This window comes from Anas platyrhynchos, chromosome 6 (genome assembly GCF_047663525.1).
Source record: "Anas platyrhynchos isolate ZD024472 breed Pekin duck chromosome 6, IASCAAS_PekinDuck_T2T, whole genome shotgun sequence".
NCBI classification, from domain to species: Eukaryota; Metazoa; Chordata; class Aves; order Anseriformes; family Anatidae; genus Anas; species Anas platyrhynchos.
Window position 1 is genome coordinate 41,384,207 of NC_092592.1, and position 18,181 is coordinate 41,402,387.

The 18,181-nt window shown below is 38.2% G+C and overlaps 1 long non-coding RNA gene across 2 annotated transcripts; it reads left to right on the plus strand.

Annotated features, from left to right (window-relative positions):
- The first annotated feature begins 2,157 nt into the window (after window positions 1-2,157).
- LOC110352751 (uncharacterized) lies at window positions 2,158-17,643 on the plus strand. 2 transcript variants are annotated; one of them, XR_005266857.2, is made up of 5 exons: window positions 2,158-2,266; window positions 5,199-5,331; window positions 10,921-11,016; window positions 11,804-11,830; window positions 17,551-17,642. It is a non-coding gene; the product is annotated as an uncharacterized lncRNA (long non-coding RNA). The 2 variants fall into 2 exon arrangements; XR_002402251.4 differs by lacking the exon at window positions 11,804-11,830 and having other exon boundaries at window positions 17,551-17,643.
- Window positions 17,644-18,181: the final 538 nt, after the last annotated feature.

The following is an 18,181-nucleotide window of genomic DNA, read 5'->3' on the forward strand; positions in this document are numbered from 1 at the left end:
TGAGGATAAGTAAGTGAGGGAGAAAGGGTATTTCTGCATCAAGCTACTTAGAGCGTTGAAGGGAGAGAACAGAGAACAGGAAAGTCCACACTGAGGTCCTGTAATCACACTGTATCTCTGCATTCCTCACACTGTGGATGCTGTTGCTTTGCAGCATGCCTATAAAAAGTCCCTAGTGTTTAAAAATGTGAGGTGTTGGGCTAGTAATGGAAAACAAAGTCATTTTAGACTAGATGATCTCTGTTGTAGCATTTTCACAGGATGATATATACTCTGGGACAGGACATATTTAATATTTTTCATAATGATCCCTGGCACAAAAAAGTAGGAATATGGTAATGGTGCAGAGTCCTCATCAGTACAGAGTAGTGCACAAGAGAAACTGGATGACCTTGAAAACAGCATATCAGAAATGTGTAGAAACATAAAAATAAAAAAAGTTAGTGTCTTACAGTACAGTAGTACTTCTACTAAGAAGTTTTACGCTAACAGCCTCTTCTAACAGTCTCTTGCATTTTAATTTTCTTTTTCCCCTTCCTATTTTATTTAATCATGTATACTGTCCAGTCCACTCTTCCTCCTCTGGAGAGGCACCACAGAGCCCAGAATAGCAGAGGAGCAGAGAGTAGCTGTGGAGAAGACCAGCCCTTCACACAGTACATCTGCAAGTGGAAATGCTCAGCCTGCTTGAGTCTCTGAGGTCTTTCAGCGCATTCAATGTTAAGTTGTAAGTGCCCAGTATTATTTATTTATTTATTTATTTATTATTTGAACAATTCAGGGCTATGTCTGGTGCTAGGGCTGCATGTAGATGTAAGGCAGAGTGCCCCAGACATGGGTCATACATTGACATTGTTAGCTTTATAATGAAGTCCGAAGAAGGGGGAAGAGCACACAGCAGAAAGCACTGATTGAATCCCACGGCTGGGAGGAAAAATAATGGAGGCCAGTAGCAGAGTACCCCAGTGGTCAATATCAGGTCCCATCTTCATTATCAATCTGGAAGATGGGGTAGCGTGCACCCCCAGTAAATTTGCAGCCAACATGAAAATGGGGGGAGGGGAGTGCCTGACTCACCAGAGGGCCACAGAGCCATCCAGAGGAACAGTGGCACAGGTTGTCCAGAGAGGTTGTGGAGTCTCCTCCTTGGAGATGTCCAAAAGCTGCCTGGACATGGTACTGGGCAACATATTCTAGGCGTCTTTACTAGAGCAGTGGTTTGGACCAGCTGACCTCCAGACATCCCTTCCAAACTCAACTGTTCTGTGATTCTGTGAAAAATGTCTAAGAAATAACAAACCTTTCCAGGATTGTGTGAAAATTAATTCTCAAAGGATTTGGAAAGAAACAACAGCAAAAATGTGTCCACGCTCAAACACTTGTGGTTTAGCTGCTTACTTTTTGTTTGTTTGTTTGTTTTGTTTTGTTTTTGCTTGCAATCTGTCATTATCAACAAAGCAGTACTAAGTATTTCTTTTTAACATCTATGTCATAGGCTCTATTTCCATTGCATGCTTATGCTATGCTCGTAATTATATCCCTAAATATCTATATTATGTTACAAGGTTTTATAAATAAAGCAAATTAAGAACTCATTTATATTTTGACTTCAACTTGTTGTAACAATTAGTTATTCTTGTAAAGTTGGAAGGAAGCTTTTCCTATATCTTGTATTGTTCTGTTTAATGATAAATCCTTACAGAATCTTGGTGTCAAAAGCTAGTTATCCTCACTGCAGTTTAAGCATGAAATTCCTAGCTGGAAACTTTGTAGCCTTGCATCCTGTCCTTCATCAATGATACCTGAGAGTTAATTGTTGTGCGTTAAGAAACTCATTTGCAAGCTGGTCTGCAATTGAGGGATACAGTTCCCTGTTCAGAGAATTTGATATCTGATTTTGTGACTTGTGTCACAAAACTGAAAAAAACAATCTGTAATGAAGGTTTTATGTTTGGTTACCACCCTTTTAGACTGTTACAGAACTAGAAAACACCTTTGAGTTACAGTGAAACTATTGCTAGGGTTGCAACCATGGTTGCGATGGGCCCCAGCAGCCCCTTCCCTGATCAGCCACACCTGGGATGCCCCAGCATCCTCTGCCCATGGCCAGAGCCCTATTTAAATTTAGCCCCAGAAAGGTGCTATTGTTTGCTGCAAGTTCTGTAGGACTGATGGGAACACAGCTTGCATTGCAACTGCCCTTGGGTCCCAGTGCCAATCCTATCTTCCCTGACAGACACTTGTGCAAGGCTGAAAGACAGCAAAGGTCTAAGTTATGCCAAAGAGCTTGCTATTGCAGTAGGTCATACCTGCCAACTAAAGTTTGGTTGCAAGGCTAAATCAGAGTTGTTTAGCTTTAGAAATAATTTATGATATATATATATATGTATATATATATATATAACGTAGCTGAAAGCAAAGTGATGTTTAAAAAAATTAAAAAAAAAAAAAAAAAAAAGAAAGGGGGAACCATATAGATAAATCATTTCAAATTAAAATTAACTTATTTCTGATGAAGACTAAAGTATGATTTTGAAGGTGTCAGCAGGAAGTATTCAATGCCTTCATGTGAATTCATTATTCTGCTTTGGATTGTAAACATCAAGTTTTTGAAGCTCTGGAAAACATGAATTAAGTTTAGTGAGAAGTATTTGCTGTGCTAAAATTATCAGATATTAAAGAAAATATGGTTATTAATAGAAAGTAGCATGAACGTGTTTACACAGGTTTTAGGACAGGAGATGAAGCTGCTTTTTTACAGGTGGAACTTCTGAAGGACTTAAAACTAATACAACTAACTGCTTATTCTATCTTTTATATCTCATGAGAGGTACTCTTGATGACAAGGTGGGCAGCCTCATCTTGGCTTGATGTCGTTTTCAACATAAAGGGCTCATTGGCAGCACAGCTGCCTTTCCCTCCCTCAGCGGAGCTCAGAGTCAGTGTATTGCAGTTTGTCATTGACTAAATTGCTCATTGGTGTTGCTGAAGTTCCTAGGTCTTTGTTATATCTATTTATTTTTGTCTGGAAACGCTGTCTTACATGCTGCTTTTCTCCTGCCAGTGGCATAGTTTATTAAGAGCATTGCCTTCTTAAGTCAGAGATGATTGTTCACTAGTCCTCACCCCCCTTCCCTCATTCCACCAATGTTGTTTTTTCTACATGTCTCCATTCTAATAGTTTATCCTTTTAACGAGAAAAGGCTACAAGTTACTCTTTTTTAAGTGAGATAAGCCCTTGTGAGCTCTATTTTATCTAACCAAGACTGGGAAATCGTTTGCCCTTATTTGTATTAAACAAATGTATATACTTTGCCGCAAGTCATTAGTGCTATAAAGAGATTGCCTTTCTATTGATAGCCTTGATGGGGGAATTCAGGAGCAAATTGCCAATAAATAAAGAGTGTGCTTGTAAGCGCTATTGATTCTTTGAGCCACAGAGAACTGTTTTGTTAGTAAAACTCTCCCTGAATGTACAAGTGAGATTCTTTGGGGGGGGGGGGGGGGAGGGGAAAGTAATTAGTGATTTTAAAAACCTGGTGGGGGACCACCAGGTGAGAAGCTTATATTGCTTTTTGTTGAAGGATATGGTTTGTAAAGGTAACTTCTACAAATACAATGGCAATTCTTCCGGCCACCCTCAGAAATCCTGGAGGCTTTCATTAGAAAACTGTAGAATCAGCACAGCATTTCATCATTTCATGTAAAATATAATTTCAGAGTGGTCAGGGAGCTTCCTAAGCTGTCACGAAAGGAATAAAGTATCATTCCAACAGAAAGCAAAAGACAGTGGGATTCAAATTCCTGTTGCCTTGCTCAGGTTTTGGAACAGTCTGGAAGTGCCCATTCTGAGCGTCTGGGGAGTGTGTTAATGTACTCTATTGGCTGACCTAATGTCCTAGGCATTAAGAGCCAATTCAGGAGCAGAGGTTTCTGAGCTGGTATGAGGATGACCACAGCATTTAGAAGCAGAATCTTTCCAATGGGAGCTGGAAGAACATTAGATCAGTGAGGTCCTCGGTTGCTATATAACCATGAATCATAGAATGGTTTAGGCTGGAAGGGACCTTTAAAGATCTAGTTCCACCCCCTCTGCCATGGGCAGAGACACCTTTTACTAAGGCTGGTCAATGCCGTGTCCAACCTGGCCTTGAACACTTCTAGGGATGGGGCATCCACAACTTCTCCTGGAAGCCTGGTCTGGTATCTCACCACTCCCATAGTGAAGAATTTCTTCCTTCTAATGGAAATCTACCCTCTTTCAGTTTAAAAACATTACCCTTAGTCCTATAACTTGTGCTGTTTTATTTATGCATTTTTCCTCACTGTTAAGCCATATTACATGTGAAAGTATTTAAGAAATAATACTGTCTGTATTTTTAATCTCTCAGATTTTGTTCTGAAAAGTTCTTGTTGAATTCATTCCCTCTTCTTGCATTTTTTATTTGCTAAATATTTTCTTCTAGTTACCTCTGTTCCCATAATCGATGATGTTACTTAAGTTTTCTTTGGGACAGTTGGATTTTTTTTCCACAGACAATTAAAAAGGAACAATTGTCTTTCTAGAAGACAATAGGACAGAATTGAATTTACACCACCTGGGGGCACTGTTATACTGTTTCACTTCATTTTAAAGAAATACAACGGGGTAGTGTTTGAAATGGTCCCCATTTTTCTGACTATTATTAACTTCTAAAACAAGTATACCACTGATATGAACGAAACTCATTTCAATGAGATGTTGTAGGCAGGTGTCTTGGAAATAAGGTCATTTTTCTCTCATATCACTAATATTTCACTGTGTTTACTGAATGAAGACTAATTTTAAATATAATGCTATTTTCAATGACTTATTAGTGTAGCAGTGATTGCAGTGTGCCTGGTTGTGCTGCAGTTTTGTTGTTTATGTTTGCTATGGTCTGTCTGTATGCAAAAAGTGGAGGGCTGATGTAAAAGCATCAAATGCTGCTGCTGCTGCATTTATGTGCTTATACAACTTAACTAGTATGTGACAGTGAGAAATGAGAGAAGTAAACTGCTCCCCGGCATGGGTGCTATTTTTTTTACTTGCTTTGTCTTGCCAGGTTTACCTTCTGTCTCTTCCTACACAGTCATCTCTTTTCCTTCTGTTTCATGTTCTTCATTTCTTTTCTCTAGTCATTTGATTTCACCATCCTCTTTTTTTCTCTACTCTCTAGTGCGTGGAGAAGGGCATCAAGCAGAGTTCAAATAAGAAGGGCCCTGCAAGACAAGAATTTCTATGCCAGCTGGCAGATGGGCTTCCAAACCGAGCAACTTCAAGTGCTGGTCAGCGTACTCTACTTCATGAAGGTAGTGGCAGAATTCTTCTAATATGTGTTCACTTAAGCACTCCCCAGAGCCTTTCTGCTCTGTTTGTACAGGACAAACCAGTGAAAACTTCATGTCACAAACTATATGGTACTTCTAAGTTTATTAGAATAACCAAATGTGCTCCCACTAGAAAATAAATAAATAAATAAATAAAAATGTTTTGTATGAATGCAAGAGGCTAACTTACCTCTAATGAGGAAGAAAGCCATGAAACTGTTTTCAGCCAAACTGGGTTCCTAAAGTATACATACAATTTCATGATAGAAAATACTGTCTTGATTTTGTGCATTTAGATTTTGAGTATTGCAACTCCAAGTGTTTAAGAGCAAGTCAGTGTTAAAGGGGACAGACAAGCAGCTAACAGTCCTGTGATATGAGCATTCACTTTATTTGGTTGTTTTAGATGTCCAGGAGTACATTCAGAAATAGTTCTATAGATAACGTTCTTCAGTGAATCTGCTAGTCTGACACAAGTAATGTTTCTAATTTGCGTATACAAATTGTGTATACAAATTACTGTATACAAGATATTTGTGTTATATATAAAACACTGGCACAGGTTGTCCAGAGAGGTTGTGGAGTCTCCTCCTTGGAGATGTCCAAAAGCTTCCTGGACATGGTGACATGGTACTGGACAACGCATTCTGGGTGTCCTTGCTAAAGCAGGGGGTTGGACCAGTTGACCTCCAGACATTGCTTCCAAATTTATTACAGAAAAACAGAAAGGTTATATTGCTGTTTAATGGACCTAACCTCTTCTCCAATACAAAACTGTGGGAAAGGAATTCACAGGTGGCTTTGCACTGTTTCACATGTCCCTGAATTAGAGATAATGAGGAAACAAGTGAAATAAAAACTTGAGCAAGGTTGAGCAAGATTAAGTAAATTGGCTACAGTGTTAAAGATGAGCTTTGGGCAGTAGCCAATTGCTGGCTGGCTCAAGGCATGTGTCTGAGGGTCTCTAACCAATTGTATGACAGATTCAGGTGTATGGACAGCATGTGGGGCTACAGGGAAAGTATATGTAGTGGTGAAAAAGGGCAATAAACGTCTCCTGTTCAAGAGCTGTCAGGAGTCTGTGTCTTGCATCACTTCACAAAACGACAAGAATATCTGGTGTTAGTAGTGTTATTGTTTTGTATGTTTAAAATAATGTACACATATACTTATGTATCTTGCAGCATTGAAATGAACTTAACCTCCTGCAGAGGCTTTCCTTTGAGATTTGATCAATCCAACACATTATTTTCTCACAGTAAGGTTATCTATAAGAAATATGTATTACATTCCTGAAATCTGACTAGGAGCTTAATTTAGTCCCTTACTAATGTAAAAAAAATATTTTAAGAAGATGTTTGCTTTGTTGTGAAACATGAATAGTAGGGGTAGAAGAAAGGCAGTACCTCATTTTAAAGCCCAGTGTAGGGCAGAGATACAAGATAAGTACTCCAGTGACTAGGAATGTCAGGTCTAGAGTGTGGTTGCCTGTCCAGCCTCTGTTCCCCATCTGAAATACTGATTTCCAAAGAACCTCAAATGTTGAAAGGCTGAAAAGGAGATGAAGGAGATGAATGAGGGTGTTTTGAGGATACGTCCCATCTAGAAAGTTGTGCCTTTCATCTCCGGGACCCAAGTTGGGACTTAGAGGTGAGAACTCCCCCAGCATAAGGTTTGCTAGCAGTTCAGTAGCTTTAATTTTTTAGTTTTTAGATTTGAGGTTTTGTTTAAGTTATTAATTGTGCCTCGTTATAATTGGATATTAGGTTACAGATCATTTATGGGTTTAAATATAAGATTAAATTAAAACTATGAGCTGGGGTACACTTGCTGGTTTAAAAAAACAAACAAAAAAAAACACTGGAAAACACTGAGTGAACACAATCACCACAGAAAGGCAAGCAACCGAGATTTAAGGCCTTGTAACAGGTAGGTAATAGCCAGAGATATTCTTTTATGCTTATTAAAAATAAAACTTCAATTTTCTTAATCAGATGTTTCTTGATTTTAGCAGTAGATGTTGATACAAATGAGATCCAAACCCTTTCACAAAACTCTAGTGAATGGTAGGTGAGAACAATAAATATGAAGGTAAAGATGCAGCAGTGTAAGGTGCCTGTATATTTTAATGTTATTTCTCAGCTCCAAAAAAAACAAAACAAAACAACCAACCAAACAAAAAAAAACCTTGCAGAGAAAATACCACACATTCCATAACAAGTATTTATTGAATAAAATAGATGTTGCAACACTTTCTAGCACATTTTTCCATATGTGATTTTAGCAAACAGTTGTCTTGTGATATTGTATCAGCATGGAACATTATGCTCTTAATTGCATGTTTTAACTTTGGGTCATCTCTGAAGTAGCTGGATAGTTGAACTCTGCAGGCTTTGTGAGTCCCTTTCCACTGGAACTATTCCATTTTAAAAACAACTTTTTAAAACATATACTCTCTCTGTAAAATCACAAGGCTTAACTTTATTTTCATACAATGTACTGTGCACTTGCTATCCTCTCAAATGACCAATACTCTACTTTTTCTTGCTGGCATTATTTTTTGCTTATTTGACATCAGATTTGCCAAATGAATGATGACAGTAATCCTTTCTTTTACTGTTGCTTCACCTTATTCCACATCATATATATATATATATATATTTTTTTTTTTTTTGAGGTCATTCCCCCCTTGCTTTGTGTTCTATAGAGATGAAAATTTGGATTTAATTATACTTATTAGACTAGTTCTGATTTTTTTTAACCTTCAGTTAAGTTCAGATAAGCTGAGTTGCAATTATTAAATTAATTTGGTAAGTACTTATGCAGGACATAAGGAATTTTTTATTGCTAATGCTATAGAAATATTTCATGAACTTAAGCATCTTAAAAGTAAGGATCAGTAGTTATAAGAAGGTATGGAAAAAGTTCAAAAGAACTTTGTCAAAGGAAAAAAGTTAGATTTTTTTTTTCCTGAAAAAATACAAACATTCAGAAAATGTCTAATTTAATGGGAAAGGTAATTAGAGTGACAAATTAGAGGAAGGGAAAAAACTTCATAATTTTGAAGGGAAAAAAAAATCTATTTAACAATATTTCTCTCAAAATACATGAGATATACAATTCTGTGGATAAATTCAGGTACAGTAGAAGTTGACTGCTGACTCTCCTGCTCACTGCATGCTTAAATTACTGCTGCAGAAAATGAAATGTCTTACTAAGTATATGGGTATCCACCATAACACAGGAGGTGCGCTTGCTATCTACAAGCCTGTCAGTGTATTGAGGCCACTTCCAAGCTAGAAGTCACATAAGCATGTTAGTGCTAAATCAGATTAGTGAAATCTACTTATTAGTCATGTATCAAGTTGCATAATGTGTGGAGTTTTTCCATGAATTGAAGAGCTTGCATTGTGTTGGATCTTGGTCTTGCCCTGACTGTTCTGAGCAGACACTTATCTATGTTCACGGCAGCCAGTGCTTTTTGCATCTACTCATGATCATACATGGAAATGATGTGCTAGGGTACAATACTTATAGAAGAGTCAGCAAGATAAAGCAGTGTCTTTGTACATTGCTTTTCACCACAGGAAGTTCACTGACTCACCTTGCATTCTGGCATAAGAAAGCCTAATTCTTCAACACATGTATCCTTTGCTTTTCTTCCCAAAGCAGCCACTAGCAGAGGAGTGATGGGATCTCATGCTCAGAGTGTACCAATAATATTTGTTTTGATTTGGAAAGTGTGTCTGTAAGCTTTCTACACACATTCCGAAGCTCTGTGCAGTTATTGCTGTTTTGGATCTCAAGGACTGCTTAGGAAGCTTCCATCCACAATTTGACATTACTCTTCCAGGCTGGAGGTCAGCTTTAAGAGAGCTGCTGGCAGTCTCTCCAAACCCTACTCCGATCCTGTGCTAGGTGCTAGTGCAAGTATTGTGTTGCCATCTGTGTGGCTTCCGCAGCAAAAGAGGCAATGTCAATGGTTCTCTGATATGTTCATACCAACTCCCTGCATCCAAGCACACAACTTTCTCTGTTATAGTCCTGACTTAATGGGACACAATTTTGATAACGAATTAAATGGCATTCAGATCAGGCTAAGCCTTTCTTTTTAACGGACTGCAAGGGATTCTAGCTTCTTATTGAAGACTGCAATAAATATTGTGGTTTAAAAATTAACCCTTAACAATCTGGGATACACAGGAATGTAGCTGGGGAAAACATGCTGAAAAAGTTTACTGAACTGAAAAAATGGTTGCTCTTTCTTCAGCCAGTTCTGTATGATGTATGTGTCATACAGGTTGGCTCATACAGTACCTTAAGCTCAGCAAAGCAAGTTATGGTTTTATTTTAAAATGGTATTTCAGAACACTCTACTTTTTGTCACTGGGAACTTATGAGAAAATACTTTCTATTCCACTCTAACTAAAAATAATAATAATAAAAAAATAATTATCCAACACCTGATTCAGATGGACAAAAGTATATAAGATGCTATGTCATCAGAAAACTCCAGTCATGGGCAATTATAAGTTAGAAGATGGGAAAAAGAACTGATTGTCTAATTCTCTGGAAATATCTGGTTCATGTTAAAAGTAATACAGCACATGGGTTAGTGATTTCAAATAAAATAATTAGGACATTGGGATAAGCCACAATCAATTGTGGCTGAAGTCTCTTTTAATGATTTTATCTATATGGTGCTACTTTACTGTGATACTTCAATTGTTAGATACGTCCTGTTGATAGAAACTGGCAACCAATACTCAAGTTGTACAGTTCTCGATGTTGTAAATACACAACTGCAATTGCTTAATTGTTGAATGATGGTTTCATGTCAGTTGTCTTTTACCCAACCTAAATGTTTCAGCTAAAATGGTCAGATAATGATTTGAAGGTAAACGTATCCAAATTGAGAAGCCTTAGAGGTTCTGTAAATTAATATGAAGTTTAGCAGGGAATTATCACCTGAACTTTTTTCTTTAGCTGTAGGATATCTATCTTGAGCTGTTGCCAGGAGAAGCTGATCAAGTTTGAGTAAATTTAATCTTTAAAGAAAACAAATTTAGTTCATGTGTAGGTGTATTTCCAATGGTTTTCTTCTTCAACTTTTTCTTGTCATTGTCATGTCCCATCCTGACACCCCCCCAAGTTGATCTCCCCTTTCTCCAAAAGCAAATTACAACTTTACCTCTGGTATTCAGAATATGTAGTAAATCCCTAGGTTACCTGGCATTAAGCAGACAAGAACAAATCAGCACCTTGATGTCCACAGGAAATATCTCAAGGGGGACCCCAGAAGGCCCAGAATTGCTGCCTGTTTGCATATTCTGCTCTGAATAAATATATCCTGCACTGCCTATTTTCCTCTAGTAGTTTATATACTTTGAACCCTTCTTATCAAAAATAGAAATGGCTCTGATTATTTTGATAATGACAAGGTATTTCTCTCGCAGAAATAGATTCTTGTGAAATAGATTATTTTGTCTGTGCAGCTTGCAGGTACTTTAAAGTTGCTTTAGGTGAAAGGCACTGAAGCTAAATGTTTGTTATGGTCTGCTTTTTTTGTAGCATGCCATGGAGTTCTGGCCTTTGACACAGCATCAATGCCAGCTGTAATGTATAGCACTTGAGAATGATACCAAGTAGGAGGGAAGATTCACTCAGGTAAATGTGTACAGTTTTTATTTATGTGTGCTAAATGTGAACAGCTGCTGAGCAACAGAGTGGGTATAATTTTCCAGTGGGGACAAGAGAACAGCTGTTTTACTATTTCTCCTCTGGTGTTTTCTTTGATATTGAAGTTCATCTGGAAGAAGAGTTTGTGTAAAACTGGAGGTAAATTTTTTAGTCTTGAAGTCCATATTTGCAATTAACTTTCAGTAATGCCTCTGTTCTTATTCTGTTAAATTCCATCAATTTAATTGGAGCTTGGATGGTGTTAAAGCAATGAACTGGCAAATTCTGCCAGCACATCCAAGACTTAAGGTCGGTGATCTGCAGTCTTTTCACTAATCACCTGGGCTGCACAGGAATTATTTTGGTCCAATGTAGATTCGTCTGTTGCTAGGCAGCAAAAGATTTGTCTGCTTTTGCCTCTGTTGATGTTGAATTTCAGTTATTAGTATCATAGTGACACTTAATAGGCTTTCAGGAAAATTTTCCATCTTCAGTTAATCTAAGTAAAACCAGTTTCCAAAAGTTGAGCTAAAAATGATGCATTCTGTGGCTAGGGATTAACAGAAGAACTTTGCTAAGCTTTGCTAAAATATAACATATATAATTCTGAAAACCTCATAACCAAAACCAGTTCTAGTAGTGTTGTCATTAATGAGGCTTTTTGTTACTATAACTTGGAAAATATTTTAATGTCTGCCAACTACCTGAATACATTCCTTTTTTTTTTTTTTTTTTTTTTTTTTTTGTAAGAATGTTTTCTTTTTTTCTTCTTCAGAGCATTTCTGTTTGGGTCAAGTTGGTAGTAAGTATTGACTCATATGGAGTCTTTAATCCTCTCACAATGTAATTTAACTACTTCATGTTTGTGAAAATCTGTAGAAGATTTAAATTCATTACATGCAAGAAAGTGCTTTGTAAAAGCCTAATGTGGGCATACAGAACTTCACCAGGAAGTCTGAATAAAAAGAACTTGAAACTCATGTTCTTTAATATCCTCAGTAAAGTATCCATGAAGAATTTGTGCAGGGAAGGAGAGGCACAGACTACCTGAAGTAAAAACTTCACATAAAAGTAAGGGAAAAGGCAAAGCCACCCTCAGTCTCATGGACTGCAAACAGGAATTTTGATTGAGTGCACATAGTATATTAATGAGACAATAAAAAATGAGTTAAGGCCTTTCTAGGCTGAAAACTGGTCTCTGTGGGGAACCTATGGATATTCAGTGCATTGCAAAATCAGATCCATTTAGTCTACATCAAACCTGGATACTGACTTACATCTAAAGAGAAACAGGAAGCCAATGAAGGCATGTAATTAATGTATTAAAGTTTAATAAAATGACAATAATTTTGTTAGATAAGTGCTAGTAAACCAGTGCAAAGTGTAAGCAGTCATAGTATCAAGGCATGCATCAATATTTATTAGCACCATGATCAGGTAGCTAGACCTAGCAGTGCTGACAAAAGCAGACGTGAAATTTCCCCGGAATCATGTTCCACTATGGGAATATACAGGGTGTATAAAATAAAATTTCCCAGGAATCATGTTCCACTATGGGAATATACAGGGTGTATAAAATAAAGTGACAATTGTTTGAAGAAAAGTGCTTTTTTTAAATCAACAGTGGACATTGCAAGAAGCATCTGTTATGTACTCTTTCTTCTCAAAATGAATGAGCTCTGTTTTCATATCACAAAGTGGTTGATGTTGGAAAGGACCTGGAGGTCTTCTGGTCCAATGACCCTGCTCAAGCAGGGCCACCTGGAACAGGTTACCCAGGGCCTTGTCATTGTAAATGGAGCATTTCTGTTTGTAAAGGGAAATGGCAGATATTGATTATGCTCTGAGTTTTGGAAATCATTGCAAAAAGCAGAAGGCTTGACAAACAGGCAACAGAAATTACGTTACAATTTTAGTCCACTGGATTGTACTTGAAGATGTATGTGCAAGATGGCAATTTGTTAGAAGTGAACTGTCAGCACTGTTTGGTACCTTTTTTTTTTTTTTTGGACATGGCACTTTAATGAGTTCTTGTGAGTCAAATTCCTGCTGAAGCTGCAAAGAATAGAGATTCTAACACCTCCAGAGAGACCTCATGAGCATCCTTTACAGACCTCAGTGTTTCAATCCTACAAACTCCAGCTGACAGCTGGAGTTTTAAATTATCTAATTCTCCATTTTGCAATTAATGTAATGTGAAAGTATTGTCTAAACTTAAATCATAAACTGTTCTCAGATTGTAAGAGAAACGGTTGCTCATGAAGGGAAGGCAGTGGATGTAATCTTTTGGGATTTTTAGCAAGGTCTTTGATACAATTCCTCACAGCATCCTTCTGGATAAATTGTCCAGCTGAGATCACACTACACAGGGTGATGAACTGGCTCAACAGCGAGCTCCAAGTCATAGTGAATGGGGCTACATTTGGCTGGCAGCTGTTCACAAGTGGTTCACCAGGGCTCAATTTTAGCATAGTTCTGTTCAACATTTTTATTAACAACATGGTTGAAGGAATGGAATGCATCCTTAGCAAGTTTGCTGATGATACTAAACTGGGAGGTGCTGGGAGTATTGGGTAATCATCAATGGCATGAAGGGTCAACAGAGATAAATGCTGGGTGCTGCACACGGGATGGTAATGCCAGGTACAGACTGGAAGACAAGTGGCTGGGAAGCAGCTCTACAGAAAGGGATCTGGGGTGCTGGCAGCATCAGGCTTAATCTGAGCCATTATGCTTAGTTTGCCCTGACAGCCAAGAGAGCAAACTGGATTTTGGGATGCATAAAACTCAGGATGGCAAACTGGTCAAAAGAGGGGATTCTCCTGCTGTATTTAGCATTAGTGTGGCCTCACTTTGAGTGTTGTGTGTAGTTCTGGGCTCCATAATTTTAACAGGATGTTGAGGTAATTGAATGCTTTCAGAGGAGGGCAACAAAGTTGGTGAGGAGAAGCTGGGCCACTGGATTGTCTAGTTCGGAGAAAGAGTCCAAGAGGCAACCTCATTGCTCTCTGCAGCTTCCTGAGGAGGGGAAATGGAGAGGCAGGTGCCAGTATCTCTCCCTGTTCACTGATGACAGGACACATAGAAACAGCACAAAGCTGTCCCAGGGTTGTTCAGACTGGACATTAGGAAAAAAATTCTTTACTGTGAGGGTGGTCAACCACTGGAACTGGTTTCCTAGCCTGTCAGTTTTTCCCATGCCTGTCACTGTTCAAGAAGCATTTGGATAATGCTCTTAACATCGTTTAACTTTTAGTTAGCTGAAGTGGTCAGGCAGTTAGACTTGTTACAACTTAAATATTGTATTCGTCACTCCATGGTAGCTGTCCACGTTCACTTTGTCACTAAAAGCATTCAGGAAGAAGTATGATTCTTTCAAAGGGAGTAAACCAAAGGTGTGAATCTCTGAAAAGTAGATTTCACATGACTCACATTAACTAGTAGAATAATAGGATCATTAAGTTTGGAAAAGACCTTCAAGATCATCTGGTCCAACCATCACCCTACTACCACTGTCACCCACTAACCCATGTCCAACCAGGTCCAACCTTTCTTTGAACACCCCCAGGGACAGTGATGCATTAGAACAGATGAAGAATCAGACTGTAAAAGAACTGTAGTAGATAATCAAGTGGCATGCTCACCAGGAAATTTTGCCCTGGTCTGGGCTGCTTATCTTTTAACACTTGGCCTCATCACTTTTTGTAATTCTAAAAGATGATGTTAGTGATGGCATTCTTGTGCTTTGTGATACTCTTTTGGGGGAAGGGGGGGGGGGAGGGAAAGACGTGGAGATCATAACTCACTTTATATAAGATGCAATACCTGGACCAAAATTTTCCAAAGTATTTGGTTCCCTTTTGGGCTAGCAAGATTTTTTTATTTTTTTTTAATTTAAATATTTTTATTAGATACACTGTAGTAGCACCAATGTGCTACATTTAAGCATCTCTGTACTGCTGTACACTGAGCAGTGATCTGAAATACCTGCTACATCATGTGCTGAGTCCATTGTGTCTTAATGCAGATGTGAATACTGTTGCTGGTAGTTATCCTTATATATTTATTGAGTTGCAATTAAAACTTACATTCTATCAGCCAGGGAGAAAGACCTGTATGTCTGAATATGCATCACAGCTCCTTACAGTGTGTGGGCTGGGCTGGATTGTTCCTGCTTCCAAAAGTGCTAGACTGTGTCTACAATCGATAGCATAGTGTTAGCTATGTGTGTCAAGTTATATAAGGACGATTAATAACAAGTGGCAAAAAAGAAAATAAAATCTATCACCAGTAGACAAACTCATAAATATAGGAATCTGTTTTGATAGTGTGTTAGGTTCAGCATTCATCAAAAGTTCCTTCTTAGCCACTGAACTGGTGAATATTTCCTGAGATATAAAGGCTACTGCAGATGGTGCTGAAAATGAACCAGGACAAATCACAATCAAGAGAAAATTAGCAAACTGGCACAAATTTAACTTTGTGACACAATGCCAAACTAATGAACAACAACAACAACAAAAAAAAACAAACTTTAATTTTCATAGTATTTTAGCAAGCTTTGTCTTTATACAAGGAACCTAAGTTTCTACACTATAATCATTGATTTGCATTAACATTCAGTTTTCACATTGACTTAATTTTCTTCTTTACTTTTGTACTAAATTCAATTCCCGATCAACTGCCAGAATTTTATCCTACTTACTCTTCTGCTTTACATGAAAAAAATGTTATTTCCAAATCATGTAGAGGTAAACACACATTAATACTTCAGTACTATAATTCTATTAACTCTTAACTAGAGAAAATTTTAGTTATTTTATAACCTGATAAAACTAACTTGTGTTGAACAAAACAGCAAGTTAATTATGAGTAGGTGACCCAGGCGTGAAACATGTCCTTCACTGTTGAACAGAAAATTCATTAGATTATGATTTGCCTACTTTATTTTGGTCAGAATATATTGATTAAGCCCTGGCTCAGCTCATTCAAGCTAAAAAATAGCTCTTTGGTCGTAGTAATATTTTGGACAGAATTTTCAGTGCAGTCAGTTCCCATGTGAGCTCCTTCACGCTGCGGTGTCTGTAGAGGTCCATCTGGCCTGTTGGCTAATCCTTGTACTTGCTACAGAAGTGACTTGCCTTGCTGTCCAGTGAAAGCCCTATAGCAGCTTTTCTTTTCACTTAGAAACAAGGTTGTACGTAATTCTTTGGTCAGCACTGCCAATAGGAAATGCTTTGGGACTCATTCCTGTAGAACTTCATGCTGCTTGGCTGACTACTTAGCCTGATGTGAGCAACGATGCAGGAACCAGACAGACACCACTCCTGGTTGTGGCTTTGGAACAGCTTTAAAGGCAGAAAGGTTGAACAGCCTGGCAGGCAGTTCTGTGAATACTTTAGATTTTACTTGTATGCTTTCTATGCATCACTTAAATGCATCTTATAACGAAATTTAGAGAGCAAGTGAAAAAATTGCATGTGGAAATATGTCTCTCTGGCCAAAACCTTGCTAGGCATGGTTTTAAAGGAGTAAGATTTATTTGGGTGTAAATGCAGACATTTCTTCTCAGAAAGAGTAGTCAGGCATTGGAACAGGTTGCCCAGGGAGGTGGTGGAGTCACCATCCCTGGGGGTGTTTAAGGAAAGGTTGGATGTGGTGCTTAGGGACATGGTTTGGTGGGTAACATTGGTGGTAGGGGGATGGTTGAACCAGATGATCTTGGAGGTCTTTTCCAGCCCTTCTGATTCTATGATCTTCAATGACTATCAGGAGTGTACGATCCAAAATAATGGACAAGCCAACTTGAGGCTGCAACTGGTATATGTAAGCTGTGTCATTGTATACCAACACTAGAAGCTATTAGAGGTACTTGTGCAAGACAATTTCAACATCACAGAAATCAGCAGGTGGTCTGCTATCATTCTGAGGTCTCCAGAGCTATGCATTCAGCCACTCTAACACAGGAACTTTAAAACTTGTACTGAGATAAGCATTGCTTAAGGTTAACTGACATGCTTTAATAACAGAACTGTTCTCCTCGCCTCTCAGCATTTTACTTCCTCTGAATTCAAATTCTTATTATAGCTCTCTTCCAGAGGATACTCATCAATGGGAATATAGCAAAATGTGAGGTAACAAAAGAGGCTTTGCTGCTATAGCTCTCCCCACTTTCTATACTGTGGGAGCTCAACAAACACAGGTCGAGATAGAGATTATAAGGTCTAGATAGAGATTTAAGTGACAGACACTGGCACTGACTTTCAGAGACCTTTGTGTCTAACTGCTTTTACAAAACCAAATGAAGCAATAAACTTACAAAAGGTGAATAAGGGTTGTTTTTTCTTTTCTTACAATTTTTTTTTTACAAAAAAAAAAGTCTTGGGGGGCTGTCTTTCAAGAGTTATCAGTAGTTAAGATGAAGTGCCTTAATGTGAAAAGGTTTAATGCTTGTGTCCTATCAAGGAAAACACTTGAAGACAGGAAGGTGTCTGAAGGGAAAACTTGTGTTTGCTCTTACAGAAAACCTGAGGCTCCAGCGATCACTTCCAATTTCACTATAGAAAAATTAGTAGGTTAACTGCAACAAGAGGTAAGCATGTTTATATGGGTGCAAATCTGGGAGGAATATACAGTCTACAAACTGAGGGGAAAAAAGTTATAAGGAAAAGCTGAAACACATCAGGCTCATGATGAAAGCCTACCACACATTATAGCATTAGGATACAAAGCAGTAGAGTAAACATCACACCCAGCTACCTTTGGCTTTTTAGCTCAACAGAAAACATACAGATTTTACAACCACAGTGACAAGGAGTGGGGTATAGCAGCACTCAATGCAGTGCTTATGTGCTCACCTCAGGTGGGTGTTATCAGTATACCTAGCCAGTATACTGCTAGTAGGAACACTTTGTGACTGGGCTGAGACTTTTGGTGCCTGATATGTCTTTCACTTTCACCCTCTGCATTCTTCTCAGACTTTTTTCCTGATTCTTCTTTGACACTCCCTCAGTTCAGAAAATAAGGTAGAGAAATTTCCTAGTTGTATTCAAGTGGTTGCAAATATTTTTGCTGCATACCAGTTCCTTCTTTTTTTTCAAAACACGCAGTTATTTCCAGGCTGTGGGATCTGTGCCTGGTGGTGGTTCAGGGC